Source organism: Pogoniulus pusillus, chromosome 30 (genome assembly GCF_015220805.1).
Source record: "Pogoniulus pusillus isolate bPogPus1 chromosome 30, bPogPus1.pri, whole genome shotgun sequence".
Taxonomy (NCBI): domain Eukaryota; kingdom Metazoa; phylum Chordata; class Aves; order Piciformes; family Lybiidae; genus Pogoniulus; species Pogoniulus pusillus.
Genome location: NC_087293.1, coordinates 3,768,497 through 3,782,425, shown reverse-complemented (window position 1 = coordinate 3,782,425; position 13,929 = coordinate 3,768,497). Strand labels below are relative to the sequence as shown.

Below are 13,929 nucleotides of genomic sequence, written 5' to 3'. Positions count from 1 at the left end.
GTGAACACGTTCCAGAAGCACTGGAAAGGCTGCAGCCCGCCCAGCAAACTGGCTGAGAGGAGCTGAATGTAAAGGGTAAAGGAGAAAAAGCAGGAGACTTTGGGAAGAGGATGGAGAAATGCCTGTTTGCAGATGACACCAAGCTGGGGGCAGATGTGGCTGGGTTGGAGGGCAGAAGGGCTCTGCAGCAGGACCTTGACCGCCTGCACAGATGGGCAGAGTCCAAGGGGATGGGGTTCAATAGCTCCAAGTGCAGGGTGCTGCACTTTGGCCACAACAACCCCATGCAGAGATACAGGCTGGGGTCAGAGTGGCTGGAGAGCAGCCAGACAGAGAGGGATCTGGGGGTGCTGATTGATACCTGCCTGAACATGAGCCAGCAGTGTGCCCAGGTGGCCAAGAGAGCCAGTGGCATCCTGGCCTGCATCAGGAATGGTGTGGTCAGCAGGAGCAGGGAGGTCATTCTGCCCCTGTACTCTGCACTGGTTAGACCACACCTTGAGTGCTGTGTTCAGTTCTGGGCACCCCAGTTTAGGAGGGACATTGAGATGCTTGAGTGTGTCCAGAGAAGGGCAACGAGGCTGGGGAGAGGCCTTGAGCACAGCCCTACGAGGAGAGGCTGAGGGAGCTGGGATTGGTTAGCCTGGAGAAGAGGAGGCTCAGGGGAGACCTTATTGCTGTCTACAACTACCTGAGGGGTGGTTGTGGCCAGGAGGAGGTTGCTCTCTTCTCTCAGGTGGCCAGCACCAGAACAAGAGGACACAGCCTCAGGCTGCGCCAGGGGAAATTTAGGCTGGAGGTGAGGAGAAAGTTCTTCACTGAGAGAGTCATTGGACACTGGAATGGGCTGCCCGGGGAGGTGGTGGAGTCGCCGTCCCTGGAGCTGTTCAAGGCAGGATTGGACGTGGCACTTGGTGCCATGGTCTGGCCTTGAGCTCTGTGGTAAAGGGTTGGACTTGATGATCTGTGAGGTCTCTTCCAACCTTGGTGATACTGGTGGTGATACTGTTTGTTATAGCAAGACTGCTGCAGTGGCAAAGAAGAACACTTCCCACCAGCAGAGGAGGACAGGACCAAGGCAGAAAACAGCCTGCTTTACAAGCCACTTTACCCAGCAAAAAGCAGTGTTTATTCACTCAGCCTTTTTCAGCCTCTCTAAACTCTAGACTAAAGCTGCTCCTATGTTCTCTTTAAAAAGGTTTGACCTGTTAGAGGGTTGCTGAGGGGAAAAATCAGATCAATCTTGTGAATGCTGCAAATATAAACAGGGGGGGAAGTGGGACAAAGAGTCCCTTTGACTAAAGTACGCCCCCTGACCGAGTGGCTCCTTAGACTGCCGCCTGCCTTGCCAGCCAGGGACTCCTCCAGAGCTGCCAAGCAGCCAGCCCTTCAGCAGCAACAGCCCTGCTGCCATTAGCACAAATCAGACAGCAGCACACACATTGGGCATTGGATTTTGCCTGAATCCCATCTCGAGCTGAATCTGGTTGTCTGCCAGGCTGAAGCCTGTGGAGAGAGAGAAAAAAACCAACAAGAAGCAACCAGCATTCCCCCAGATCTAATTTGCACTGTTTTTGCTACTGATAGGCTGAACAGCTGAGAATGCTGTTACTGACCTTGAAGGGACACTGTTAAACAGGCTCTAGTGGGCAGTGTTAGAAGGGCACCGTATTTCCCCCTCCCATTTCTTTGTGAGCAGGCAGGAAGAGATTGTTTTGTGCTTCCCTCCTGTTTGCAGCCAGGCTTTTAACACTGCACTGCTGCAAACTGCTTTTAAACGGACCTTTCCTTGTGTGTGCCTCAATCAGCCTGGCCTGGAGCAAGTAAGAGATGGACTAATCCTACCCAGGGTGAATGGACTGCAAAGCTGAGAGCAAGACACATCTGTATCTGGGGCCAAACCTCCAGGCTGACAAGGGGGGAATGGGAAAATAAATCTTCTGCCTTGAGTAAGGATGCTTTGCTATTTCCCACAGAGAGGGAGCAGAAGCAGGAGTTTCCTCCTGGGACTGTTCTTAGCTGGCAAAGGCCCAGGAAATGAACACCTCTGAAGAGAATAGAAAAGGGCTGACAGTTCAGTAGAAAAGAGATGAATTTCTCTGGTTTTCTCTTCAGTTTGGATCTCATCCAGGTGGTCAAGGAGCTTGGGTAAAGGAACAGGTCTTGTAGAAGAGAGAGCTGATGGAGATGAAGTATTCACAGGCTCCCCAGAGAGGATGTGGGGTCTCCTTCTCTGGAGATTCTCAAAGGCCTGTCTGGATGTGTTCCTCTGTGCTCTGTGTCAGATAGTATTGTCCTGCTCTGGCAGGGGGGCTGGGCTCAATGACCTCCTCGGGTCCCTTCAACTCCTAACATCCTGTGACCCTGTGAGGTAGCTCAGTCAGATCCAGCTGAAGACAGTTTGACTCCATAATGTACCCTAAGACCCTAAGGTTTGCCAGCAGGTGGACTTTCAACATGCAGCAAGGTCACACTGACTTGCTGTCACACTCGGTTTTCCTCCAAGCAGCTGCTGACAACTGAGAATCAAGGCAAGGCAGAAGTTTCTTCCTTGCCATGAAATGGAAAGTTGCAGGCCTGGCACTAAGAACAGCTTCTGCCAGATCCTTTGCAGGAAAGGAACAGAAATCCTGAAATAAGCAGTTCTAGAATGCATTCTTTCCAGGCAAGGATTCTTTCCTCTAAATTACAGTAAAATTAGATTTAGTAATGGCCATGACTGCCTTAATTTCTTCCCATGAAGAATTTGCCTACCCAGAGAAAGATTATCCAGTTACCCATTGCTTGTCAAGCATGCAAGAGACACTTCCTTGGCAGCAAAGTGAAGTAATGAAGGGACAGGAAACCCTTCCTTACAGATAACTAATTACTGAGAGCAATATTCTAACGAGAGGCACTGCCTCAGATGATTAATGTAAGCATTTGTTAACATTCTCATTTGTGATTTACTTTGTCATGTTCCCAACAAACACATCGAAACACTAGGAAAAACTTCAGCCATAAGCTACACCAAACAGCTCATTTAATGGGTAAAGAGTGGATCTGGAAATGCTTCATGGAAGCTGCAATGAAGGAGAGAGTGAGTCACTGCACATATCAGCCAGAAGCTCTCTTCACTACCATTCCATTTTTCCTTCCTAGAGTCTTTACGCAGCATCCGAGATTACATAAAGCTAGCAGGGACCAAAAGGGCCTCATGCTGAAACTAGGCTGACTGATAAAAGCTGATGTGGAGATCGAGTCCTGGCTCCTGGTCCTGCACCACATCCTGGTCTCCAAGCTGGTGAAACATGGGTGTGATGGGTGGACCACAGGATGGATAAGGAGTGGCTGTCAATGGCTGCATGCCCAAGTGGAGGCCAGTGACAAGCAGAGTCCCTCAGGGATCGGTCCTGGGACCAGTCTTGTTCAACATCTTTGTCAGTGCCATGGACAGAGGCACTGAGTGCAGCCTCAGCAAGTCTGCTGATGACACCAAGCTGTGTGGTGCAGCAGCCAGGCTGGAGGGCAGGGATGTCATCTAGAGGGACCTGGACAGGCTGCAGAGGTGGGCACAAGCCAACCTCAGGAGGTTCAACAAGACCAAGTGCAAGGTCATGCATCTGAGGCAGGGCAATCCCAAGCACAAATCCAGGCCTGGCAGCAAGTGGCTGGAGAGCAGCCCTGAGGACAGGAACTTGGGGGTGCTGCTGGATGAGAAGCTCAACATGAGCCAGCAGTGTGCACTTGCAGCCCAGAAAGCCAACCAGAGCCTGGGCTGCAGCAGGAGAAGTGTGGCCAGCAGGTAGAGGGAGGTGATTCTCCCCCTCTGCTCCACTCTAGTGAGACTCCGTCGGGAGTACTGCTTCCAGGAGCCCCTATGACAAGGGGGATGTGGAGATGCTGGAGTGTGTCCAGAGAAGGGCCACTGGGATGCTCAGAGGGCTGGAGCACCTCTGCTATGAGGACAGACTGAAAGAGTGGGGGCTGTAGAGTTTGGAGAAGAGGAGGCTCCCAGGTATCTGAAAGGAGCCCACAAAAAAGCTGGGGAAGGACTTTTCAGACTATCAGGGAGTGACAGACCTGGGGGAAATGGAGCAAAATTGGAGGTGGGTAGGTTCAGGCTGGACATGAGGAGGAAATTCTTCACCATGAGTGGTGAGAGGCTGGAATGGGTTGCCCAGGGAGGTGGTTGAGGCCCCATGCCTGGAGGTGTTTAAGGCCAGGCTGGATGAGGCTGTGGCCAGCCTGCTCTCAGGTAGGGTGTCCCTGCCCATGGCAGGAGGGTTGGAACTAGATGAGCCTTGTGTTCCCTTCCAACCCTGACTGATTCTATGAACTGTAAATGAGTTTGAAAATGAAAATAAAATTGCTACTAGGGTTCCAAACAAAACTAAACCAAACCAACCAACCAAACCAAAGGATGCTCCCTGTCCCTCTTCCCTGTCACACACTCATTTCAGGCAAAGAAACAGAAATTCTCCTCCAGGCCTGGCATGTTGTTTTATCACTAATCCATCACACAGAAATCTGACTTCTGACTCTGCCTCAAGAAGCAAGCTGCAAATATGTTTGAACAGGAGGTGTAATGAGTTTGTTTTTACTTTGTGCATATCCTCTCTCCAGCTGATCTGCCTGCAGCAGCAATAATGCCAACCTACAGCACAAATATAGCTCACTTTTCAGGTGCTTTTCCTACCAGAAGTTGTTATGAATGTAGCTAACCCACGTATGCATCCAAAGCTTTCTTTGGTTAGTGACCCCAGAATTTCACAAGGCTACGTTCTTGTGTCTTCAACTCATGGCACAGTGGAACTGCAGAGCATGGAGGGTTGCACAAACTTCATAGGGCCATGCAGAGGTGAGAGCAGAAAACAGTTCCCTAACAGAGCACCACCAGCAGCTTTCTCTGGGAGAAAAACAGAACTCCAGGATTTCTGATGTGCACTGACATCTAGGAGCAAAACCACCAGTCCTAACCCAGCTCAGTTACTGTCCAAGAAAGCTACTCCCCTTGTGTCTGCTGCAGCCCTTTCAGAACCACAGTCACTGCAGAGGTCAAAAGCAGTATCTTTAGAGCACCCAACAGGTAAGTGAACACAGCACCAGCTAGGCTGTGATTTGCCTTTTGCATAAACAGGTAGACATGCCTCACCTGGCATTCGTGCAGCTCAGAAGACTCTCTGTTCCCCACGGCCTCTGCTCTGTCATAGAACACTTTGGGTTGGAAGGGACCTCCAAAGGTCATGTTCAAGCTCAAGATAGATGAGAAAGTCAATGTATGGGGGGTGCTCTGTTCCAGGTTAGTTTGGATCCCTTACTTGAAGAGGCCTTGAGCACAAGCCCTATGAGGAGAGGCTGAGGGAGCTGGGATTGGTTAGCCTGGAGAAGAGGAGGCTCAGGGGTGACCTTATTGCTGTCTACAACTACCTGAGGGGTGGTTGTGGCCAGGAGGAGGTTGCTCTCTTCTCTCAGGTGGCCAGCACCAGAACAAGAGGACACAGCCTCAACCTACACCAGGGGAGATTTAGGCTGGAGGTGAGGAGAAAGTTCTTCACTGAGAGAGTCATTGGACACTGGAATGGGCTGCCCGGGGAGGTGGTGGAGTCGCCGTCCCTGGGGCACTTCAAGGCAAGGTTGGACGTGGCACTTGGTGCCATGGTCTAGCCTTGAGCTCTGTGGTAAAGGGTTGGACTTGATGATCTGTGAGGTCTCTTCCAACCCTGATGATACTGTGATACTGTGAACCAGGAAACCTGAAGGATAATATTGCTACTGCTTGCAGGTACCAGCCATGCTACACCAAGAATGGCTCAGGAGAGAAGCCTTTGATGGTTTTGGTTGCTGTAGAAATTAAGAGCCAGCAGATACCACCCTGGTGCACTAATTATGGAGCTCTGATTCTTCTTGAAGCACACAATTACACACACAGCATCTCCCTCATAATTATACTTCACTGACATAGAGTGATCCTGTTCACAACTCAGAGGAGAGTAACTCAGGGTGACAGATTTAATCTCATTTATCCTATTTGCTCTTGAAACCCTATCCTAATAAAATGGAAAGTTAAAAAGATTAACAAATAGGATCACACGACTTGCTAGGTGTCAGATAGACTTAGGCATCATCAGCTGCTGCCTTCTGCTAAATTAGACAACAAATAATCCTTTCTGCCTTCTTTTTTCTCTTGGTGCTTTGCAACAAGACATGGTTGTGTCTTATAATTAAGTTCACCTATAATTATGTAATTGAATAGGGTGTTCTTGTTGTATCCTGCTCTAAATTAAGATTTGGTGGCTTTCACTTAAAAACTTACACATGCTTAGAGGCAGCAGGCCACAGAGGATGGATCTGGGATTTCAAGAGCTGAGTTTTACTCCTGGCTCTGACACTGGCTTGTAGAGCGATGGAAAGCTGTTTCCTCACTCCACCCCTGTTAGATCTTTGGCAAATGAGACACAAACTACCAACAGACCATTTTTTGCCCACTGCAGGACAGAGAAGATAACACCTTTGATTTTGCAGATCTCAAAGTGTCTCTGCTACGACCACACCAGTGGCCTTGGTGTTTGCTTCACTGGAGCCCAGCTCTGGGCACCGAGCACTGTCTGGTGAACTGGGCAGGTGTGAAGCACACGACTCCTGCTGAGGGGCTGTTGTGTGAGGGTGTGTCTGTGGTTACCTCCTAAAGAACACCAATGGTTCATTTCACACTCAGCTTGAGTGGAAAGCACATGTACACATAGGCTTCCTTGGGGTGCACAACAAGCACACATACACATAAGCTTCCTTGGGGTGCTGGGTGTCTGGAAGCCAGAGATGAACAGAACATGCCCTGTGAGGAGAGGCTGAGGGAGCTGGGGGTGTGCAGCCTGGAGAAGGTAGAGGAAGCTCAGGGGTGACCTCATTGCTGTCTGCAACTACCTGAAAGGAGGCTGTAGGCAGGTGGGGTTGGTTTCTTCTCCCAGACAACCAGCAACAGAACAAGGGGACACAGTCTCAAGTTGGGCCAGGGGAGGTCTAGGCTGGATGTTAGGAGGAAGTTGTTGTCAGAGAGAGTGATTGGCATTGGAATGGGCTGCCAGGGAGGTGGTGGAGTCACTGCCCCTGGAGGTGTTCAAGAAAAGCCTGGCTGGGGCACTTAGTGCCATGGTCTGGCTGATTGGATAGGGCTGGGTGCTAGGTTGGACTGGATGAAGTTGGAGGTTTCTTCCAACCTGGCTGATTCCATGATTCTATGCAGCAGGAGGCTACAACCCATCTGTTCAGAAGAGACAGACAGTGAAAGCTGCTTGTGTGAAGAGAAATGTGGGAATATCAAGAGTACAGACAGGCAAACTATGGATACCTTTCCACACCCAATAAAGAAGACTCCAAGGACTGTCTATTTGGCTGCTCAGCTGCAGCTAATATTTGATCTGAGATTACCACACATCCCTCCCCTCCATCTCAAACAGATGGCTGATAGGCAACAAAAGCATTTATTCAGCACAAGTCACAGGTTTATCACATGGAGCACTCTTAACTTGGGTCAACTTCTTCCATCATTAGAGCAGGAAACCAGAAACATGGGATAGCTGATTCAGTGCATGCAAGCAGAAGCAGATCAGTGAAGTAGGACCTAATTAGATAAGAGGAGTCAACAAGCAAACTTAATTTGACTAAGCAGTGGTCCTAATTTCACTGAAAACCTTTAAACTGTGTCTGAAAACTTTCAAACTCTGTCCATAAGTCTGTAGCAGCCTGGCCTCATTTCTTTTGAAGTCACTTGATTTGACGTGAGGAGGAAGTTGTTGAGCAGGAGAGTGCTGAGAGCCTGGAATGGGTTGCTCAGGGAGGTGGTTGAGGCCCCATCCCTGGAGGTGTTTAAAGCCAGGCTGGATGAGGCTCTGATCTAGGGTAGGGTGTCCCTGGGCATGGCAGGGGGGTTGGAACTAGATGATCCTTGTGGTCCCTTCCAACCCTGACTGATTCTCTGATTCCTCTCCAAGCGTTTCCAGCCAAACCCTGACTGTTAAGAATGTGTGCCAAGGTGTGCAGTGCAACACCCACACAAACAATTCTCACCACACATTTAACATTCCTAACATTACTTTGATATCCACCAACCCTGGCAGCTGGACTTAGCATCCTGGGCTGCCTGAAAGCTGCCCTACCCTGAAAGACACAGCAGCCTGGATGGCTGATGTGCTGGTTTGAGGCTAATTTTTACTGAGAGAAATGAAATCCTTAGCTGTGAGAAGAAAGAAAACAACAACAGTAATCTACATCTCTCAGTTTTCTGCTGAGAAACACAACCAGGCAAAATACAGATACGAGGATCACTTCTCACACACTCCTTAGCTCTCACTTCTGGCTGTGCCTTTCTTCTGGTGGCCTGATCTCTGTGGCTGACTCTGCCTCCAACTCTCTAATCCACCTAACTCCTTTTTCCTCTAACCTCCTTGTTGCCTTTTTTCATAGAATCATAGAATCAGCCAGGTTGGAAGAGACCTCCAAGATCATCCAGTCCAACCTAGCACCCAGCCCTAGCCAGTCAACCAGACCATGGCTCACCTCAGATCTCCAGATTTACTTGGGTTGATTTGGTTATTTCTGAAGGGAGGGAGAGAGGAAGGGGGTTTGGGTCAGGAGCCCTCCTGGGGACTGTTTCTGGGAGGGGTATTGTGTTTCTGTGTTACTTTTAATTTGACCAGAACTGTCTACATTTGTGTATGTATGCTTGCATATTGTGCTAAGCTGTAAACAGCTTCAGTCTTCATTTCCAGCTCAGCTGAGTCTAGTCTGGGTGATTTGATAAGGTGGGGGGGTGGGTAATGCCTAAACCATCACAGGTGAGATGATTTATCAGAGGAGAGGCAGGCACACAGAGGTGAAAGTCCTTCTAATCTACTATTCTATCAGCTGGGCCAGAAATGAAAGAGCTGTCAAGTGACTGATTCAGAGCACCTATGTTATAGAAGGATCTGGAGTTATGTGTAAGTGTTGTACCTTAACATCTTCCTCATGAGGACAGCCTGAGGGAGCTGGGGCTCTTGAGCTTGGAGGAGACTGAGAGGTGACCTCACTCATGGTTATAAACATGTAATGAGTGAGTGCCAGGAGGCTGGAGCCAGGCTCTGCTGGGTGAAGCCCGATGACAAGCCAGGGGGCAATGGGTGGAACTGAGGCACAAGAAGTTCCATGGAAACATGAGGAGGAATTTCTTCCCTGTGAGGGTGACAGAGCCCTGGAACAGGCTGTGGAGTCTCCCTCTCTGAAGCTATTCAAACCCACCTGGACACATTCCTGTGTGATCAGGCACAGGAGATCCTGCTCTGGCAGCGGGGGGTGGAATGGATGAGCTTTTGAGGTCCCTTCCAGCCCCTAACCTGTGATTCTGTGACTCTTACAGCCCATCCCCAGTGTATGTAGGACAGAGAAGGTGCCAGCCAGCACCCTAAAGCCTGTACGAGGCCCAGTATGCAGTACAGAGCAGAGAAGGGCAAAGCTCTCTTATTCACTAGGAGTGAAAATCTAACCCATTCCTCACATATTCCAGTCTGGGGGAGATTTTTTTCCATTTATATGCTCTTTCCTACTCTTAAATCACAGAAAAGTACCTTTCTGGAATAGTAACAGAAGGGGGGGGGAAAAGCTCCTTTTCCATTTTCTGTCACTCCCAAAGATAGCTTGGGAGATTATTGTGCAGCTAAAAATACTTCCCAAGGTGCTAAGGCATCTGGAGGTTTAGCAGTCAGGAGAGAACGGATCTGAGTGTCATAACCAATGTGAAACAGAATGGCAGGCCTTCTGAAAATAGCAGGAGCTTCAGGATAGCCAAGTCCTTTGCTCAGCTCTGCCACATCAGATTTTGATAAATGAGCTAATTTCTGCACCATATCTTACTCACTGGCAAGACTGCAGATAAAGTATTGTTGCCATAGCACTACATCCTCACAGTGAGTACAGCAGTTGTACTGATAGAACATGATATCAGAGTAGGGGATAACAAATCTTAATGTTACATAAAAATAGGGGGGGGGGAGGGGGAAGGAGGAGTAAATACTGAAGAATTTACTACTGAAAATCAGAAATGGATGAGAACTGAGTGCCAGATGGAACAGCTCATGGTGGTGATAAGTGGGAGACACCCAAAATCTACCCTGGATTTCCAGGTGCAGTTATAGAACAGAATAGAATAGAATAGAATAGAATAGAACAGAACAGAACAGAACAGAACAGAACAGAACAGAATAGAATAGAATAGAATAGAATAGAATAGAATAGAATAGAATAGAATAGAATAGAATAGAATCAACCAGGTTGGAAGAGACCTCCAAGATCATCCAGTCTAACCTAGCACCCAGCCCTATCCAATCAACCAGACCATGGCACTAAGTGCCTCAGCCAGTCTTTTCCTGAACACCTCCAGGGACAATCCATCACAAGAGGCAAAAAATCCCCCCAAACTCTACCACCAAACCCCTCATGAATTTCATGAGCCCCTTCCTAATTGAAATATAACTGAATGCTAGAGACAGAGGTTCAAATCCATCACCTGCTCAACTCTGTTTAATTATTCACAAGAAATGTGCTGGGCTGAAATTTCCTCAGGTTTAACATGAGCTGATGGGGCTTCAGTGAATTTTCCATTACACCCTGGACTCCATCCAAAGGCTTGTGGTTCATGTCTGGCAGTGCACAGATCAGAGGAGCTAAATCAATTAAAAAGTCGATTTGAGATACAATGGTCCTTGGCAAAAAAGTCTTATCTGGGTTATACATGACCCCCAAAGTAAAATAGACCTTGGCCTTTTCATCAAGCTGCTTGAGTGCTCTGGAGCATGCTCCCTTCCTCCTCTTTAAAGCCTCCAAGTGTCTGAGAAAAGATACTACTGCCAAGTGAATTGATGTGGAAGAAAGATAGAGAAAGAAGAAGAATACCAATAACCAATCCTGAGTGAGATAACCACAGGGGTAAACATATCCATCATCATCCTCAAGTTCAGGAGCCACGAAGCTGTCCCAGACCTATTGCAAAGGCAGAGACTGACCCTGCAGCCAGTGGGAAGGACATGCTCCTAGGAGCTACACACACAAAGTGACTTTACACCATGAGTAGGCAGGACCGATTGTGCCAGACTCAATACACATGCTGTGCAGAGATGCTCTCTGCATGCTCAGTAGCTGCTGTGAGCTCAGGAGCCTGGGAGAGCAACCTTAAAAGCAGTGAAGACTTTGGGGACTCCATTCAGACATTCACAGCAGCAGGACTTGGGCAGGCAGGGGCTGGGCTCGTTTGCAAATAACACAGTGCTTTGAAATTTCTGTTCTCCTGCAGTGAACTCAGGGCCCACCCAGAGCCCATTAGCACTCACTGACATATATGAGAGCCCAGGACAGAGCTTTTGTTTTGATAAACTTGTAAAGGAACAAGCCACAGCAGCTTAGCAGCACTGGAAATGCACAGCCTTTGGTTGGCACTTCAAATGGGAGGCATTCACTGCACCATCTAGGGTGGATGTAGGCTGGAGTGGACAGTAACACTTTTATATTAGGAGCAGGATAACGCTCACGACAAAGCGAGCCCTTAGGTCTTCATGGCACTTCAAAGCATCTAATGGGCTGCAAGCATTGTCACCCTGGGCAGCAGTAAACCCTCTGGTGCCTCATGGAAAGGAGCTGATTGCCAACGCATGGGCAAATCCGAGTGAGAGCACAGATCCAGAGACAAACCCCCTCATGGGAAACTCCTGGGTTTGCTTTCTCAGCTCTGGACTTAGCTAAGCTGAAAATGCCAGGCAAGCTGGAAAAGGCAAGGACAAATGTAATCCAGGGCTTCTCACACGTGCAGCAACCTTTTGTCGGTTGCATGCTGAGCAGCTGGACCCAAACCGCACTGTTTCTAGCAGCTAGTAAGAAAGAGGAGTGTACAGTTGGTCTTCAGGTCAGGACAGGAGAGGAGGACAGTAAGGAGTCACTGCAAAATAACCACAGCAGGAGAGACACTAGTTGCCCTGTCACACTGGAAGTTTTAAATCCATTTGGTTAGAAAAAGAAGGAACTGCTGCCCAGCAACATTCCTTTGCCCTTCTGTCTGCATATGGCTGGCCACCAGCATCTCTGTACTGCAACAGCTGAATGACTTCCAGCCTGTTCCAAAATTCACATAAGGGAACTATCAAGCCACAGAAACCTTACTAAATGGGAAATTGGAGCATTACCTCCAAAAGATGCTGTATGAAGCAGTAATTCATAACACAGCATGTGGCTGCACTGCCCTCAGTCTGGGCTTCAGCGTGCACCACTTCCAGCAGCAGTCCATCTGCCCAGCACAGTGTGCAGGGAGCTTGAAAGATACTTCCCTGGGTCTGAAAGGGATACACATGCTGCACACACTGAGTTTCTCTGAGTGTTTCCAAAGATGCCATGTGGAATGCAAGAGTGTTTCCAACTTGCAAACATCACAATAAAGCCATATCTACGGAAATAGTGCTCAAGACTCAGCCCCTCATCTTCACAGGATCACAGGATGTTGGGAAGGGACCCAAGGAGATCATTGAGTCCAACCCCCCTGCCTGAGCAGGACAATGCTATCTAACACAGAGCACAGAGCAACACATCCAGACAGGCCTTAAAAGTCTTCACAGAAGGAGAACCCACAACCTCTCTGGGGAGCCTGTTCCAGTGCTCTGTGACCCTTACAGTATTTTCCCCTTGTGTTGAGGCAGAACATCTTTTGCTGCAACTTACACCCACTGCTCCTTGTCCTATCCCAGGGAGCAAGTGAGAAGAGCCTTGAGTCCACCTATGTCCCATTTCCTTCAGAAATGAAGAACAGTTTACTTGGGTTTCATACCACTAGTGACCCTCATGATATTCCAGACCATGATAGTTTAAGGGCAGCTCCACATGATTGCTTTAGGATTTCACCCAGACCAGGCTCCTGCCAGCAGCTCTGTGCATGGTGGGAAGAGCAATACCCATCCAATGGACAGATGCTTTGGCTCCTGCCTTTGACTCTGCTGCAGGGATGAAAACTGGGGCCCTGACCATTTCTATCTTACTATGGTGAGGGAAGGAACTATGAATGACCTCATTGCTGTCTACAACTACCTGAAGGGAGGTTGTAGACAGGTAGGGTTGGTCTCTTCTCCCAGACAGCTAGCAACAGAACAAGGGGACACAGTCTCAAGTTGTACCAGGGGAGGTATAGGCTGGATGTTAGGGGGAAGTTCTTCACAGAGAGAGTGATTGGCATTGGAATGGGCTGCCAGGGAGGTGGTGGAGACACTGTCCCTGGAGGTGTTCAAGCAAAGCCTGGCTGGGGCACTTGGTGCCATGGTCTGGTTGACTGGAAAGGGCTGGGTGCAAGGTCGGCCTGGATGATCTTGGAGGTCTCTTCCAACCTGGTTGATTCTATGATTATTGGAAAATTCCAGTATGAGAAATCAGCACTTTCCTGAAAGCTGAGTGCAGAATCTGAATGAGCAGGGCACTGAATGTAAAAGAAAAACAATGATAAAGTCTGCATCATTCACTGGTTTGCTAATTGGTATACAAAGCCAATATAAAAACAATTTCCTTCTCTTGTCTTTTTGGGCATTGGCTCTGTCACTGTATCTTTGCTCCTCTCTGACTCCTCCACACTGAATACTAACCTTGGCTGACCAGATCACATGTGACATCTTGCTGGTTTCTTATCTGGGGAGAGAGAGGGTGGAGCTGGCCCCTTCTGGGCTGCTTTGTCTGGAAGGGAGTTTGGATTTCTGTATTATTTCTAAGTTGTATATCATTGTAAAATCATGGAAATACATTGTGTATATATGCTTGCAAATTTAGCTCTGCTGTAAAATATAGCTCTATTTTACCTCCAAGCCATCTGAACTGGTCTGCTGAATTTTAATTTAAAGGGGGGGGGGGGGTGTTCCTAAACCCTCCTCTAAACAGACCTCTCAGCAGTCTGTA

The 13,929-nt window shown here is 48.6% G+C and overlaps 1 protein-coding gene across 2 annotated transcripts in view; it reads right to left on the bottom strand.

Annotated features, from left to right (window-relative positions):
* Nucleotides 1-13,929, bottom strand: part of ZDHHC8 (zinc finger DHHC-type palmitoyltransferase 8) — a 162,585-nt gene that overhangs the window by 47,377 nt on the left and 101,279 nt on the right. The gene's annotated exons all lie outside the window — the stretch shown is intronic.